Consider the following 18,248-nt stretch of genomic DNA (forward strand, 5'->3'; position numbering starts at 1 on the left):
TTTTTTTTTTTTTTAAAGATTTTATTTATTTTTTAGAGAGCGAGCGAGAGAGAAACAGCATGAGAGGGGAGAGGGTCAGAGGGAGAAGCAGGCTCCCCGCTGAGCCAGGAGCCCGATGTGGGACTCGATCCCAGGACCCTGGGATCATGACCTGAGCCGAAGGCAGACGCTTAACCATCTGAGCCACCCAGGCGCCCCAAAATAAATGTTTCTCTTTCTATACGTATGTGCACATTCTGTTGGTTTTGATTCTCTAGAGAATCCTAAGACCCTATCCTACATAAACTTGGAAACTTCACTGAAGAGTGAGTTTGTAATGTCTCAACACTGACTCTCCTCCATTCTACTGTTAGAGACAGATCATTCTAATACCTTTATTTGTCTTGGAGAAAATAATAGGTATTATCTACAGACAAGGAGAAAGAATAAATGAAGCCAAACGTAAAGGTCATTTTGATAGGTGTTAATTGAGTAGTACAATATGTGATTTCTTTGTATGAACTAATTTTAATACCCCCAAAAATGAAAAAAGGAAAAGGAGGAGGTAGAAGATAAGAGAAGGAGGAGAGAAGGAGATCAAGAATGAGAAGGGGAAGAAAAAGAAATGAAATTATTAAAATGAACAGTAGGTCTTAAAAAAAAAACTAAAACAAGAAACAGCATCCGTCCAGGATGAATCAATATGCTGGCCGAGCCCTTTTCTAGTAAAATGATATTTAGTTGTAAGAAAAGCAACCACAAAGGGTTTTTTTTTTTTTTTCTTTTCTCTCTCTCTCTAAAAAAATTTTTTTATTTATGATTCGTACATTGTCTACTTCAAAGTCTCATTTAAACTTTCTATAGTGAATCATCCTCATTGCATATTTTCTGAGTAATGGTAGTGAATCACTCTTTTAAAACGTTTTAAGTACTTAATGTTCCTTAGTATTTAAATTTAACACATTTGCTAAATGCTACTATGTACGAATGCTGCTAAATAGCATTGTAAGATCATCATTTTCCATAGAATTAAGTATTGAAATGACACATGAAAGGCCAGTGTCTTGTTTCTGACATTCCAGAAAATATATTAATTGTTGACAAGAGCAGGATGCAGAATAGCATAGTATAAATATAAAAACGCCTGCATTTGAAGTCAAAAGATCTAGATCCTAGTCCCAGCTGTCACTACCAGGATCATCTTAAGCAAAACTCTTTGATATCTCTACACTTCAGTCCCAGCCTTAGCTATAATATCTGCACATTATTATGAGCATTATGAGAGAGATTATTTAATGTGAGAGTGCTCAGTACAGAGAGGGATTCATCCACACTGATGCAGTTTAGGGAGGTGTGGAATCACTGTTATGTACAGTAAAAGTGCAGGGTGGAAGGAGGTGAGAGAGTCAAGAAGACATTCAAGGATCTTGCCCCAGAGCTCTGGGCTAACAACGAGGTGACACAAAGAGCTAGGGGACCCTCTGCACTAACAAGAAAGGCTATAATTGGGCCAGCATTGGGTTTTCCTCTCTCCCAGTCTCAGGGGAGGAATGTGGGAAGTATGGCCATTCAAGGTAGCAGAAGAGAATTAGAAGTCACTACTGGATGAGGCCACATGGTCTGGGGATCCATGCTTTCTCTGATGGCAGGTGGCAGAAGTGATCCCTTCTGCTGAGGGGACCTCTGACCGGCAGAACCAGAATGTCCAGAAAGCTCACTTCTAAGAGAGTCCAAAATATTTCAGGAATGGTGCCTTGGAAAGGATAGTCCTTGATATCAAGAAACCCATGTGTGGATAACAAACCCATCTCTCTGAATTATTGAAAGGATTATATACACAAGGCGCTTAGCACAGTGCTTGGTACCTAGCAGGCCTTCACTAAATGATAGCTGTCACTGTGTTTCCTGTTACCATTATTGTCAACATTAAATGGGAGAAGGAGGTGAGGGAAATTAAAGTCCATGGCAAAGGAGGGCCCTCTGTAGATGATCTCTAAATTATTCTAGAAAGGATTAAAAAACATTTGGTTTTCTTTGAATGAGGAGAACAGAAGCATAAAACTGATATAGCTCAGAAGATTCATCTGAATTATCTGCCTTACAACTGGAGGTGGGGCAGGGAAACCTCTAGATGTGAGGCTTTTAGAGCTGCCTTGGGTAGGGACTAATGACTCCTCAAATCAGTCCATGTTCACCCAGGGTGAGAGCCCAAGGATGGCATGTGTGCTCATGTGAACAAGTAGGTGATTATGGTAGAACATTTGACCCCCAAGTCATTAATGGAAGTAGGAATACCAGGTAGGGGACCTGATATGCTCCTCTAAAGTGCAAGGACTTTATCCATTTAACTTATTTAATACTCATAACCATCTCATAAAGCTTGTATCCTTCCTTCCGTGCGATATGTGAGAACACAGGGGTGCTTGCATGATTTTTCCCAGCGGGTACTGAAACTGGGATTGAAACCCAGGGCAGTCAGTCCCCCAAACCCCTGCCTTTGTGGAGTCTCCTTCCTGTGACCTCTTCCCTTGACAGCATTATTCCCTCAGCTCTCCTCTGTGTAGAAGCAATGTTCCTTTTACATGGCACTTGGTGGGAAAACTGTCCTCTTGTGAACACTGACCTGAACTTTTTGAAGTGGTTTCCTCATGAGTGTTTACCATCACTGAGCACCTTGTTGTTCCTCAGAGCGCTGGTGCGTATAGGTTGATGGCACCTAGGGAAGCAGTCTGCACTTTCTTCGGCCACAAACCACTTGTGCCACTAAATAGAAGAAGAAACAAAGGGAAATCAAGCATGAGATAATGGCGCGAGTGTTAAATGGCAAGAATCATAATTTCTCAGTTTACCCCCTTGGTGGATACTCTCCTAAAACATACACTCTCCTTTTGCTGTGTTCTTTACAGAGAGCATACCTTCGACATCTACTAATGTTAAGCATATTTTCTCTGCTTTAAGTGGGATATTTCTTCTTCATTGAAAATAATGTATCTAAAATTAATGATGCTAAAATAGTTACTGTAGTGCTGATCATTTCTTCAATTCTGTGTGTTACAAAAATGCAATTAAGCAGGAAAAAAAATAGGTTCTAGTTAAATTGACAAGATTTATATCCTTTTGAAAAATGACAAGAGTTAAATTTGGATCTTCATACTACTATTTTTCATTAATTCTTGTTTCAACATTACAGAATTAGTTGGGAAGAAAGTGTCCTTTAAGCATTCTGCCACTTCAAATATATTCACTTTTAATTAGAAATTTTTCTGGTTAACTAAAATTAGGTCATACCAAACCTTCTAAAATATGACACTTAAAGTTTGACTTTGCCATCTCAATAACCTGTATGACAAAATGAAGAATAATTCTTATCATAGATTTCAATAGTTTTATTCAGAGAAAACTCCCACATTTACTGTAGTTCCCAGGGTTCTTCCACATGTTCATAAACGAATTACTCTTTGAGAGAGAAGTTCAAGGAATGTATGAGTCGTTTTCCAGGCAATCACCCACTCCATTCGCTGACGGTTAGGATTTAGCATTTCACAAGTAAAAACATCACTTATTGTTACAAAACCTGGATTTTAAACGTAAAGAAGGCTCACAGCAGCAGAGTCTTGTTGGTAAAAGGTGAGATGCTAGAAACCATTCTGCCGCCTTTCATTTCAGTGACTTCCTACCAGTTTTGTTCACTGATGTTGTATATGCTATAGGTGTCCGCCTTCACAACTTTCCACTTGCGTGGAATTCCATCTGTTTAATCAAACCGAAACAAACTGTAGTGTCGAGGTCCTTGTACCTTAAAAGATTCCCTTCCTATTATCTTATTAACCCATTGCATCATTCAGAAGAATAAATACCCCAGCTCAGCACACAGGAAATATAACCCCCCCCCAAAAAAGGAAACAGAGAATATTAAGATATATACATATATGTGTCACACACACACATGCGCATATACGAAATATATGGTCTATGTAACAGAAAAGTCAATAATTTATGAAACACATAAAATGATATTTGCCTAGTGCATTTAAAATGATGAACCCTGCTAATTAAAATTTGGGTTTTTTCTCATTTTTTCAAAGAAAGTTTATGATATAATTATGATATAATCCTGAATTTGTGGTAGAATTGTGTAGCAGGAAAAAGATGTGGCTGGATTCCAAGTTCACTCACAGCACACTTAGATGTGCAAAAGAAACGTAGCTTCTTCATTTCTCTATGGCTGACTTCATTCTCCTATGAGCCTCCATGCTGCTGGATGGAGCAGACATTTAGATGCACCAACAAATGATTGATGATTTAAACAGTAACCTTTTGGTCTAAATTTCAATCTCTTCAAATCGGATGTGATACCGTCCATCAGAGCTGGTTTAAATGTTTTGTTTTGGGTGATTCCATCTTTCAGTAAAGGCTCAGACTTTCAGAATGCTCTGTTCCCTTCTGGGTAGCAGCAGGGCGGCTGAGGGGCTTTCCTGTGTTCTTTGTGGCATCCCTGGCCATGCACCGGCTGCTGTCCCCTGTAATCTGGCTGCCTTGCTTCTTCCCCTGGGCATCCTGCTGGTTGTTGCTCCTGTAATCTGAGGCTGCCATGACTGGTATGTGCTCTCTCAGGTTGGCCTGAGACCAAGATTTCTCTCTGCTGACTTGGCCCCTGAGGCTTGGCTGTCACCTGGCTTCAAAGCCATTTTGCTTTCGCTTGGAGATTGCTGCCAAGTTGCACAGCCAACACCATCTGCTTTCTTCTGCAGCCCTCCTCCTGCCAGCAGAAACTTCAGAACTCACTGTGTTGTGTGAGGGCCTAGGGGAGCTCATACTCTCCCTACACCTGTAGTGGCCCGGCACGCGCTGCAAACCAGGGCTTTCCCACCATGCGTACAGGAGTAGAGCCGCTCCGCTTGTTGAGCAGATCTGTCCCCGCCTGGGCTTCAGCCAAGAGGAGGAGGCCAGGACTCGGTGTTTCCTCCCCGGCCTCTTTCCCCACCTGTACCCGTCCACAGGTTCTTGCCACCTCCTCTTCCAGCCGTCCGCTCCTCCCTCCTTACACCAAACTTCAAGATCAAGTCACCAGATCAGGTTCTTCCCACGTTAATAGGACAATAAAGTGTTTAGGAGGAGTGTTTTATTTTTCAATAAGATCAGAAAAAAAATCCTATTTTGGTTTTCAGAACGCAAACAGTGAATCTTTTTCTCTGCACTCCTGCCACAAAGGTTCAAATACACAGCCTTGCCTCCATCTCCAGCCCCTCCTTTGCCCCGGGCCTTTTCTGCAGGTTCCAGATAGGAAAGCCCAGTAATACATTTCCAAAGGATGTTACCCTTGTTCCATGTGCAAAAAGAGCTGCAATTTCAAGGGTCTCTTAGTTAATAAATCGATAAAGGAATCATATTTTATTCTGAATTTTAGCAAGCCTTAAAATTCGAGAGATCGTTATTTATGGCTAGACTCACGCTAGCATTTATGTGGCAGCAGCAGGAAAGGCTTTTGAAAATTTGATATCTGATGGAATCGTTGCTTTTCATCTTATTTTATAGAATTATTTCCTCTATCATCTCATGTTTGGGCATCCTAAAATAGCTTAATGACCCTCTCTCTATTAATAAAATATGAGTTAGAGTTCATTTAATCAAGACTTCAAAATAATTCAACATTCTACACTGTATTTGGGAGATGATCTCAGACTATCACTGAAAAAAGATTTTGAACTCATTTTATTAAATCGAATGTGAGGCTTTAGGTCAGTACCTAAGACTCTCTACCTAATTTTCTTGTTAAAAAAAACAAACTGTCAAAGCAAAATTGTCATTTGATTGTATATACAACCCTTGAACTTAGGAATTTTTATTTTTTTATTTTTTTTATTTTTATTTTTTTTTTTAAAGATTTTATTTATTTATTTGAGAGAGAGAGAATTAGAGAGCGCACATGAGAGGGGGGAGGGTCAGAGGGAGAAGCAGACTCCCTGCCGAGCAGGGAGCCCGATGCGGGACTCGATCCAGGGACTCCAGGATCATGACCTGAGCCGAAGGCAGTCGCTTAACCAACTGAGCCACCCAGGCGCCCGAACTTAGGAATTTTTAAAAGAGTTCCATGAATTCCCTGTAGTTTTATGCAATATTCTGTATTTACATTTTCATGGGAGAAAAATCATAACTTTTATCAATTCATCAAACCAAGGATTCTGATTCCCAAACAGGGTTAAATTTTCTTCTGTGCTTTATGCCCAATAGTAGTGAGTGGCCAATCAATTATTTGAGAGAAATAGAATATAAATGACAAATTGGCCTTTGCAATGAAATAAGTAGGTTGAGAGGTTCTTATTATGAATAAAGTATTAGTTTGTTAAAGGTAAATAACTGGGTAGCTATATAAGTTTTCCTTCACTAAAGACGTAAAATCAAATGAACTGATTCTCATCTTCCTGAGCCCCTTCGAGCTGACTGGACAGAGTGCAAACTCCTTAGCCCAATACAAAATGCCACTTACAACCAACCCAGCCCAGCCTTTCCAGATTTACCTGTCACTTTGCCCTCACTCTCTATTTCGGCCAAACCCAATTACTCACTTTCCTCTGAATCCCTCATGCATTTTCAAACCTCTGTGTTCAAATCCTCTCTGTCTGGCAAACTCCTACCTATCCTTCAATGTTTCTTCCCCCTCACTATGCATAGTCCCCATCAAAGCACTCTGCATACTCGCTGTTGTAACAGCATGACGGATTGCCCTTGTTATTTCCCTGTCCTTACCCACTATTAACGGGACTATCTTGATGGCTGGGACAATATTATATTCATCCCATGTCCCTAGGACTGAGCATAGTGCCTGGCTGAGAGGAGAAACTTAATATATGCTGGTTGAACTAGTAATTGGAGGATTCAAGAGAGTTAATTAAAGAGTCTGGCAGAGGACAGTGGGAGAAGGCTGAGCCTTTGGACAAAGAGACATGAATTCACCTTATTCTCATGACACTATCTGGAATGATATGTCATTGTCCCGATGAAGGTATTCAGGTATCAGCTGGGAATAGGGGCAAGCTATGGCAGCTCAGGTCCTATGCCAGAGTGGAGCACCCTTCTGCACGGAGGCCCGCCTTGCATCAGCCCTCCTGGAGGCCTCCCCTCCACCCTATCCTATCTCAGCCTCTGCTACTGTCCCTTCTCATTTCTTTTCTTCTCGCTCCCCCTCCTTTCCCTGTCATTACATCACAGCCCATCCCTGTCTGCCACACACACACCAGGACCCGGATGATAGCAGTCGAGTTGTGCACACTTCCACCAGCCAGGGTTATGGACTCCCATGTAGAAGCTTACAGTTTGCAAAGCACTGTCACAATGTCACTTATATCAGCTCATATAACCTTACTCTGGACCTAGTTATCTTTGGTCAGCCGATGTGGAGAAAAACATAGCAACTTAAGTCATCTAAGGCAAAGTACCTGAATGAGCCTAGCCTGGAACAAGGTCTTTTAACTCTATTTGCACTTTGGAGTTCATGTTAGAAAACAGGGCAAAGTTGGTGATGGTGTCCTTAGTTTAATCAAATATTAGTAAAAACACTTTTGTTGTTCTAAAAGTAATTAACATGCAGTAAAAAAATTACATAAAATACATAAAAGCAGGATGCCTGGGTGGCTCTGTCGGTTGAGCGGCTGCCTTCGGCTCAGGTCATGATCTCAGGGTCCTGGGATCGAGTCCCGTGTCGGGCTTCTTGCTCAGCGGGGAGCCCTCTTCTCTCTCTGCCTGCCGCTCCTCCTGCTTGTGCACACTCTCTTTAAAAAATACATAAAAACTACAAAATAAAATGCAATGTATCCCTCCATACTGCCCCCCCAAGATCTTTATCCCTGCTCTTCTAAGGTTGCCACCATGAAAAATATCTTGTGTATCCTTCCAGAAGTGTGTGCATACATATACATACATATGTGTTATATAAAAATATTACATATATTTATAAGCATACACAACTAGAAGTATGTATAAATAACTAGAAGTATGTATGTATAAATATGCCCCTATGTACAAATATAAGACAACTAAAATATAAAAAATATATAAAATCATACACATATGTGTATTTGTATACATACATATATATAAAATAATTCTATATAAAGACCTATCTATCCTATTTACATGTGTTGTTTATATATATGTATGGATATATACACATACACACATACATATATACACAAATCTACATATATATAGTCAACCATGGACCTGAATGTGGAGGGGCATGCCTGGTGGTGGAGGCTGGTGACGTTACTCCTGCTGGTATGCCAAATTTAATGAAGGGAATCAGGGAGCAGTTTTTTTGTTGTTAGAGAAGATAGCTGTTTATGCAGTGCCAGATCTTCTGTTGGGCCCAGTCTGGTTTGGGCAGAGTCTTCTTTCCTAGGACCTTTGGTCTGTGGGTCCCCCTACTTGGTGACTCTCAGAAATTGCTCTGCTTGACAGCAACTGCTGTGATCATTTGAGCTCCAAGACTGATCTGCTGGTTCCTTTGGAACACACCCCTCCGAGCTCCACGGAATGGTCTAGAGTGGTAATTGACTGTTTATTGACTCCACCTAGCCTCCCTGCCAGTGACTGGAGGGTAAAGACAATGTTTCAATCATTTTGTTGCCCCAGCACAGACCCCACCCCTCAGTGAGTGCTTGCCCGCCAGATCTGAAGCTGTAACTGACATTTACAACAGCTCACCTGCAAAGTCTCCACAGAGCTCCATGGAGAGATAGATGCCCTTTCTTACTGAAAAGTCATCAAGAGCATCCTCTCTTCTAGACACCATTTAGAAGTAGGTCATTTCTCTTTAGTGCTTCTAGCTTCCTCTTCTATCCTCATACTGCTTTGAAACTAGCAAACTAAAGCAAGCCATTTTGTGTGATTTCTGCGCTTGGCAGCTGAGGTTATTTTGGGGGATGGCCATTGTTCTATGTTCTGAAATATTCATTCAGACTTCGCATACTCTTTGTTCTCCTGGGGAATAAATAACCTTGAGTCTCTTAGGAAGCATGCAATGAGAAAAGAAAATTAAAAAAATGGAGCAACAACAACAAAAGGGAAAGAAAGGTAAAAGACCAAGAGCTTCAACTCTACAAACTCATATGCATACATCTTTAATGACATAGTTGCTAAACTTGGAAGCTGTAAGGTTGGATTGGAACACACCAGCTGGAAAACCTGGCTTCAGTCCCAGCTTTGCCATGGAGTGGTGAGGCAGGACTGCTCCAAGCTTCAGCTGCCTCACCTGTGGCAGGGCCGAACTGGCAAAGAGCAGTCTAAGTAGATTCAAGAGAGGCACTGATGCTCTGATAAAGTTCCAGGTGGAAGAGCCATTCACTTATCCTGTGTTTAGAGAGACAGCAGGAGTTAAAGGGATATGGACTTTGACCCAGTTTAGGGAAGAACTTTCTAAAATAAAGTTGTCAAAAGTTGAAATGGACCACTTTGTAAGGTGATAAATTCTCTGGTACTGGAAAGATTTGATAGAATCTGGACAGAAGAATGCTTTCTGTGGTTTCCAAATTTCCTGACATCCCTTAAGAATATGATTCTGTGACCAGTTGATCTCCAAGGCAGCCTAGCCAAATGAACTTTTTCTGCAGTGATGAAAATGTGATATATCTGTGCTGTCCAAAATGGTAGTCACTAGCCACATGTCCCTGTTGAGCCCTTGAAATGTGGCTAGTAGGGCAGAGGAACTGAATTTTTAATGTAATTCAGTTCTAGCTAATTTTGATTTAAAAAGCCACATATGGCTAATGGCTACCATATTAGTCCAGCTCTGAAATCTGTGATGTTTTTTTCGTTTCATCATCATGGCCTATCACATCATCATCACATACTCTGTCCTGGACACCGCAAATAAACTTGGCTCTATTTAGGATACGATCTTTCTTTAGAGGGAGTTACCTCCTGAGAAAGAAGAAGAACCCATTTAAAACAATGGAAATAGAATAAAGAATAATAATAGATAGCAAATAAACTGTTGCCAAACTGGAAAGTGCAGCCAGAGAACCTATTGTACAGCCACAGTAAAAACCCTGGTGTTTCTAAGAAGCATAAAGATGTGAACTCCCCCTGGTCCGGGGTGGGTGGGTGGGGGGGTGGGAGGGAAGTAGCTCTGCGCTCAGTGCTCCCAACCAACATGCTGTTGCACTGAATAGAGGATTCTTCCCGCAGTACATGCTACATGGGCTGTTTTAGGGTTTTTTTCCTATACATTTTAAGAGTGATAGAGATTTAGAACAATGTGATAAAGTAACCTCAGGCTTCATGTTACTTCACCAGAAAGAGGAAGTTGTTTGAATTAGAACTTATCATTTCAGATCAGGAAGAGGCCTCAGAGATTATATGATCTAGTCTCTATATTTTACAGAGAAGAAAACCAAAGCCTGAAGCCCAGAAAAGGCTTGTGACTTGCGACAGTCACGTGGTTATTAATAGAATATTTCATTTGTGTAAAAAAGTTAATATGCAGTAAATCACAAAGAGTTACCCATCGAAAATAACCTTTTTCTAAAAAATAAAAACAAAAACAGTGCTTCCCAAGAGTTTATTAGAGCTGAAGAAGAGTCAAAGGTGTCATTAGTAGCTTTCTTGGGGGATGTTTCAAACCTCTCATGCTTCCTGAGAGCATGACAGAGGCCTTTATTGGAAACCTGCTTGGAGGACTGCACTGAGCTTCTGCTTGTGCTTACCTTGGCTAAGACCATGTCTCCTCAGATTTGGTCCAGAGAAGAAATGCAATGTGCTCAGGATCTGCTCCAGGGCCATATTCTCTCCAAACAAGGCTCTCTGGGGGCAGTTCCCAAGAAGAAATTCTTCTTCCCCCTCAGAGTTCATTGAACATTCTTGTAGGTCCCCTAGAGAATGGCAAAATCTAAACAAACAAGTTCTATTTTCAATTTGTGTTTCTGAAAACCGAACTTCACCCACATGAAACTAGCCAGCAGGCTTCAAATGCTGAAGGCTTCTAGGTACTTTCTGAGTTTGCTCTGACTCATGTCTTACCTACATTTTTAACCTTGATTTAAAAAAAATAAAGCAAAATAAAGCAAAGAAATGAGGGCTCTCTTTCAATGTAAACTATTTGATTCTTCCCACAACCTCATCTTTTCTCCATTACCACGTAAAACTCTTCTTCCTTGAAATGGTTATAGGATTCAGATAACTAACATATTTGGAAGAATATTTTTGGAGCATTTAGACTTTTGACATTCAACAATTTAACAGAAGGTACTGTCACATCAAATGCTATGATCTAATCACATTTCTTTTCATAATGACTAACAGATTTTCATGATGTCAGTTGCCCATACAAAAACCGTATTTGGCTTTCTTCTGGGATCTTTTTGGATTAAATAAGAGTTCCTAAGTCTGGCAGCTTAATATTAATGTTTTCTTTCTTTCTTCCTATCAAAATACTTTTTAAATTCACCCCCAGCCTCACTCTAACACATTTTTTTTCAGCCAGGCTAGTCTCCATACCATGCTCCCTCCCCTAAATTCTTGTTTATGATCTTCTTTATGCCTTCCTTGCTTGGCATTCCATACTTTATTCCCTCTACCGGGGACCATCCCTTCTTCCAAGAATGGGCTTAAAGCTGCTTCTCTTCTAGAAATCGTCCCATCTAAGCCCATCCAAGACTTGTGTTCTATCACTTGTCTACTCTGAGAGTCACTACACATTTTGCTTTGTATTACTTTTGTGCAAAAAGCTGTAAACTTTTAGAGCGAGGGATATGGGGGTGGAGACAGACGACACAGATACATAGTTGGCTTTACCCCTGTCAGTCTCCAGATATGGAATGGAGTTCAGATTGACTGAGTGATATGTCCAAGATCACACGGAATTAGAAGCCACATCTCCAAGACCACTGCTCATTTCATCACACCACATTGCCTTTTATTTTCATATTTGCATCTACTAATAACTGAGAAAAATATAAATAGTATTACACAATACATAAAGAAAAATTCACAACTGCATTAGAGTGATGCTTATGTTTTTATTACTTAAAATTATGGCTGTGACAGAGAGACCACTGGACCATGTTTCTCAGTCTTACCAGCAGTGAGATGCCATCAGGAGATTGCGTTCTGGCGAATGGAAGAAGTATAAAGGTAATGTGTGTAGCTCCAGATCTGGCTGATAAAAACCTCCTTGCACACCTCCATGCCCTCTCCTCTCGCTCTGATGGTTGATGGTGGGTTCCAGGGTGACCTTGGAGGCCAGAGTTGAAGATGGTAGAGTCATAAGATGAAAAAGAAGCTTGGTCCTGAATCACCTTTTGGAGGAGAGCTGCCTGGTGATTCAGAGCACACACTTTGAACTGTGTTACGAGCAAGACACTGTGATGTTAACAAGGAACAGTATTAAGCCACTGAGATTTTGGCTAGCATCTATCCAAACTAATATACATTCATTACACAATTCTTACAACATTCATATGAACTTGGCATTATCTGCATTGAACAAATGGGAAACCCAAAATGAAAGTGGTCACACTTGTTACATGAGGCACAGCCAAAATGTGAACCCAAGTCTGTCTGATTCCACATGCTTTTTTTTCCCCAAGAATACAGAGGTTCCTGTGGTGACGATTCAACTTAATAGACTTAGATAAGAACCATTTTATGCACCTATGTAGAAATGCATCAACTCTGCCCACCACCAACAGATGGCAGTAGTGGCTGCCTATAGACTGTCACTGAATTTATGAACAAATGGATTTAGGAATATCATAAAATGAAATATAACCTATATGTGCATACAGGAATTTCTGAATGCTCTGCTGCCTTTTCTCTGTGAGGAATAATTTACCTTCTTGAGAATTATCATTGCAAATTATTCAAACTTGTGGGTCTTTAATTCTTTCCTCTGAGAATGAGGAAATCAGCCTAGAATCGATTGTATTCAGTAAATCCCTTCAGAGGCTGACATTCCATTGTGTGCCTGTGAACTGATCCTGTAAAGAAATTCACACTGGGCTGGCCCTCTCTCCCTTGGGGAGACAGGCTTGGTAGTAAATTACGTTCTGTGATTACTCTTGGCAATGGGTCAACAAGACTACAACTAATGCCAATTTAACCTTTCTTCCTTCCTTCCTTCCTTTCTTTTTCTTTCTTTCTTTCTTTCTTTCTTTCTTTCTTTCTTTCTTTCTTTCTTTTTCTTTCTTTCTTTCTTTCTCTCCCTCTTTCTTTCTTTCCTTACTTAGCTTCTCTATATTTTAAAAAATTTCCTCCCATGAACACATGTCATTGTACAATTAAAATAATATTATAGATGGACACTCAAACCAAGCAAGCAATGTGAAGGACAACATTATAAAGAATGAGGCAGTACAGCAGAATAGTTAACAACATAGGCTTTGGATCATGATAGTCCTGGGTTCAAAGCTCTGCTCTGCCACTCTCTTACAATATGGCCATAGGAAAGTTTCCCAACCTTCCAAAGCCTCAGTTTCCCCATCTACAAAAAGGAGGGAGAGTATTATATCTACATTATAGGGTTTTGTGAGGATTAAATACAATATGAGGCAGAGGGCCTAGGGATGAGATGGTGAAGATGGTGAGAATGATATACATGTGATTACATTAAAATGGTTTTAATTGACAATAAAATTATAAATAGCAATTTTATACTAATGACTCACTTACCATATTAACTCAAGTTATTTTCTGGTGTGTATGCAGCTTGAATGTCCTAGATCCTCATACCTTCCTCAAAATAGAAGTCACAGCTTCTTTTTATTCTCTGGCATACCTGGTTCATGGATGCAGAAAGAGGATAAGTCAGTCAGTACTTCTTGAGTAAGGGAATTATAACATGGTCTTTGCTCTATCTCTAAGCATTCAACTTCAGATTTTCGCAGAGCAGTTTTTATAGCACCATAGCTGTCCATAAAGAAGAAGGAAAGCAGGTCTGTCTAGCAGGATGCTTAACATGGTGCTATAAACTATAGACTCTAGAAATATAGACTATAGAACTAGTTAGACTATAGACTAGAGAACTAGAGAATTGTAGATTATTGAACTGTCCTGAATATTGTGGTTGCCACTCACCACATGTGGCTATTTAGATTTAAATGCAACTAAAAACACACTTCCTCACAGGAGCCACATGTCAAGTGTTCAAAGGCCTCATGTGGTGAGCAGCTACCCCACTGAACAGTGCAGATATAGAATAGTCCCATCGCTGCAGAGAGTTCTACTGGATGCTGCTGCTCCAGAACTCCTCAGGAAGGCCCTGAAAGTTGGAGAGAGCAAATTGTCCGAGTCAGGGCCTTCTGGCCAAATACTTCTTTTTTCTATTTTAATTTTTCAAAATACCATTAAATGCCAACTATGTGACATGTGTATGGCTACAATTTATTAAGCATTTGGTATGTGCAAGACATAATGCTCAGGCCTTTGCACACATCATTTACCTAATCCTCATGCTCTGAAATACAGACATTGATTATAATAGTTATTACTAATAATTATTAATACTTAGAGCAATTATTATAAATATTATTATTAGTTATGACTAACTTGCTTTTTAGAAGTGAGAAAACAGAGGCTCACAGAGGTTGAATAACTTGCCTGAGATCACACAGCTTAGAAGTAGCAAAGCTGGGATTTAAATTCAGCATTTGTCTGGCTCAGCCTACCCACTAGGTTCTACTGTTTGTTCCTTTATCATACCTCTTGGAGGCACAGTTTAGGAGCTGCGGAGATATACAAATGCATGCAACAGTGACTACCGTCAAAGCCTGTCAACCTAGGTGGGGAATAAATGGATAGAAATGAATATAATTAACTATAGTTACAGAATAAGCTCTGTTAAAGAAGAATGATACATATGATAAAAAGAAATATGGAATGGACTGGAGGTAAGAAAACCAATTAAGAGGCCATTGCATTAATCAGGGCATACTTAAGATAAGGTGTAGGAGTTGAATAGTGGAGATAGTGGAAATGGGAAAAGGCACAGAGGAAAAACAATCTGTATTCAGGGACCATTTGTATTTAGGGAGAAAGAAAAAGGAAGGTTGGTTGCCAGTCTCTAAGATGATGCCCCTCCCCACAGTGATCCTTGCCTCCTGGTATTCATGCTTTGGTGAGTTCCTCTCATGGTAGAGCTGACCTGTGTGACCAGTAGGACATGGTAGAAATGATGGCATGGGACTTCCAAGGCAGGGTCATTAAAGCAGCTTTCACCGCCCCTTGGCTTGCCCACTCCATGGGAGGCCAGCCACCATGTTGTGAGGCCACTTAAAAGTCCTATAGAGAGGTCCACATGGGGATGAAACTCTGAGACATAAAAAGTTATTATTGTTTTTAGCTACTAAATTTTGGGATGATTTACTATGTAGCAATAGATAGATAGCTGATAGAGGAAGCATCAGATTATTTCATGATTTCAAACTTGGGTGATAATGGAGCTAATTACTCATTTTCTTCCTTTTCAAAACATAGTCCATAGAAGCAAGCCACTTTGTGATCCAATCCCGTGTGGACTTTCACTCAAAGAAACAATGGTCTGGCAACTGAAAAATAGATAAACCCTATTTAATCCTTTACAACAGTCTCTCCTGAATGTGCTGGAGAGGGACTACTTTCAAAATACTTAGCTAAATTTCTTTAAAATCTCATTTTCCTATCTTATTTTCCATATTGCCTCGATACCAAATTAGCTCCAAAGTTTGTCTTCAAGATCTTCCCAAAAAAGTGTACCATAACCTCAAGCCAAGTAGGCTTTTGTCACTCTCTTCATTGATCAGAGTTTTATTATGTGGGTCTATATTAACCTCTGTCTTTACAGCTTTCCTATCCTCTCAGTATTTGCATTCTGTACAACAACAAAGGAGAGCTCAGGAACTATCCCCGAAAGCAAAGAATCCTCTTTTAAAGGGAAAGAGTGGGGAAGAGAGAGTGAGATTTTCCACGTTGCAATTACAAATAAGAAAACAAAAATTCCCTGCAAATTTTTTTTTCTTTATATGTATGTTCACCAAAGGAACCAGCTCAGAAGGTAGCCTGGTACAGGCAAGTTCATTTGTTATCTGTGTGACACTGAGGACGTTAGATAGCATTTCTGTATCTCAGTTTCCTCCTTTGCAAAATGATAGTATCTACTTGCTGGCTCGTGGAAGAATAAAATGAGTGAAAGCACGAAAAGTGCTTCACACAGTACCTACCAGGTTGGAAGCATGCAATAGCTATTAAAGTTTAAAATATCTCAATTTTTGGAAATTCTGTGTCCTGAAATGTTACACAAAAGGGTAAACTATTTCAGATGCTAGTACTTGAGTATCCCTTCTAAATCATGCTTTGTTTGCCTCTTCTCATATTTTGAGATAGCTTCTTCTATCATTGTTAGGACAACAGGTGGCTGTGATATTGGTGTGGCATTGAATAACATTCATCATGTCTGGACCCAAAAGCTGTAAGCACGTTAACTCTGATTTACATCATGTCACATGTGACCAATACCTTCTACAACCAAGTTTTTTCATTTCTTTCTGCATATTTGTTTCTGATTCTGAATACAGATAGTAGAGCCCATTATACTATAATTGCTGAATCTCACTATGTAGTATAAGCATTTAATTTAACTCCACAACTGTTTTTTGGGGTCCTTACTATGTGCCACAGTTCTGGGTATTTTGTTTGCATCAGTGTACAGAAAGCCAAAGACCTGACCCATGGAGCTTACACTCTAGTGGGAGAATACAGAAAATAAATAATAAAAATAGCATATTAGTAAATTATATAAGATATTAGAAATTGATCATTACAACAACAAAAAAGAAGTGAAGATCTAGGATAAAATACTTATGGCCATTACTTCCCTGAGGATAGTATCTGATATATCCGAAGACAGATTCATCTCTAGAATATGCACAGCCAGAATAGTAACATGGATGAAGCTGTGACCTAGAGACGGAAGCGTTGATGAAAGTGAGTCCCGAATTGGGAATGAAAGCTTCCCTAGATATCTGGGTTCTCTAGATTAATTCAGTGCTTCTTCCATTCTTTTGAGAGCCATTAGGTGAGTCTTTTCAAGAACTTTAGATATATGTCTTTAGCTATCTTTTGGACATTCTTCACATATGTCCATCCAGTTCATCTTCCAAACCAGTGACTTGGAAACCTTTCATCATTTCCTTCCCTTATTCCCCATACTGGTCAGGGTTCCATTTAAGAAGCAGAACCATGGTGGACATTAAGGACTAAGGAATTCATTGTAGAAATTAGACCTCATAAAATTATAGGAGAAGCTAGGGAAACAAAGGCCTGAAAGGATCAGAGAAAAATCATTAACCAGTTGCTGGAGTGGAACTATGAAGAGGGCTAATGTTGAAGTCTATGGAAGGTTGTTGGCTCTTTGTGGCAACCACCTCTGTGAATCCTAGAGAACTATCTGATTGTAAGCTGGGGGTCACTGTTGGTCAGGAGAGCTGGCAGTCAGGAAGGAAAGATGGACATATGTGGAGAAGAGTGAGGAAAAATGAGAATCAAGAATAAACTGGAACCTAAAAGAAAACACTGGAACTCATGTTTCTCTCACTGCATCTAATCCTGATGACCAGCAGGAAAAGCTGCTACCGTAAGTCTGAGAGCTGTTCATGTGCTCAGGCCAGGCCTTGGAGAGGCTGAAGGAAGAGATGAGCAACAGCCTGACAAGGTGTGGGCCAGGCACTGCCCAGGTGATTCAGCAGATCAGTGACAACATGATGGCTGCTGTTTCATTTCCACCTTCCAAATCATGGCCAAATGTCATATGTGGCCACTTTGACCTAGAACCATACAGAGAAGGAAATTCTGGGAAATGGGATTCAAACTAAACAAGGTTGATGGAGTATAAAATCAACATAATCCTTACATATCAATCAATTTTAATTCTTACAGTTTTCTTAAACATGCCCCTTTCTTTCCTCCTCTACTACCTTTGCTCTAGTTCAGATCCCTGGCGTCTCTCTTCTGGCCTATCAACATAGCAGAGATACAAAACATTTGATGAATTTTAGGGTCCTGCTCCTAGGTACTATGACAAGAGCTTCTGCCCATCTAGCTCTCTGTGGCACCCCCAAATCTTGGGAATACCCTTGAGCTTGTTTGGCTTCACCATTATTGGCCAATATTGCTGGCATCACCCTTTCTCCCCTGCTGCTGTGTTTATCAGTACTGTGCACGTGTACTCATTAGTACTCCAGAATGCATATGGCCAGAAAGGGGAGGGGAAGTAGATACTAATAGCAGCTAGCATTTACTGT

General features: G+C 40.2%; 1 long non-coding RNA gene across 1 annotated transcript; it reads right to left on the reverse strand.

Annotated features, from left to right (window-relative positions):
- Nucleotides 1–8,726: 8,726 nt before the first annotated feature.
- Nucleotides 8,727–12,293, reverse strand: LOC145720330 (uncharacterized). The gene is made up of 4 exons (XR_014143247.1): nt 12,054–12,293; nt 11,770–11,918; nt 10,683–10,864; nt 8,727–9,327 (listed from the first exon to the last, which is right to left on the reverse strand). It is a non-coding gene; the product is annotated as an uncharacterized LOC145720330 (long non-coding RNA).
- Between the last annotated feature and the right edge of the window lie 5,955 nt (nt 12,294–18,248).

This window comes from Leptonychotes weddellii, chromosome 2 (genome assembly GCF_054177405.1).
Source record: "Leptonychotes weddellii isolate Sample4059 chromosome 2, ASM5417740v2, whole genome shotgun sequence".
Taxonomy (NCBI): domain Eukaryota; kingdom Metazoa; phylum Chordata; class Mammalia; order Carnivora; family Phocidae; genus Leptonychotes; species Leptonychotes weddellii.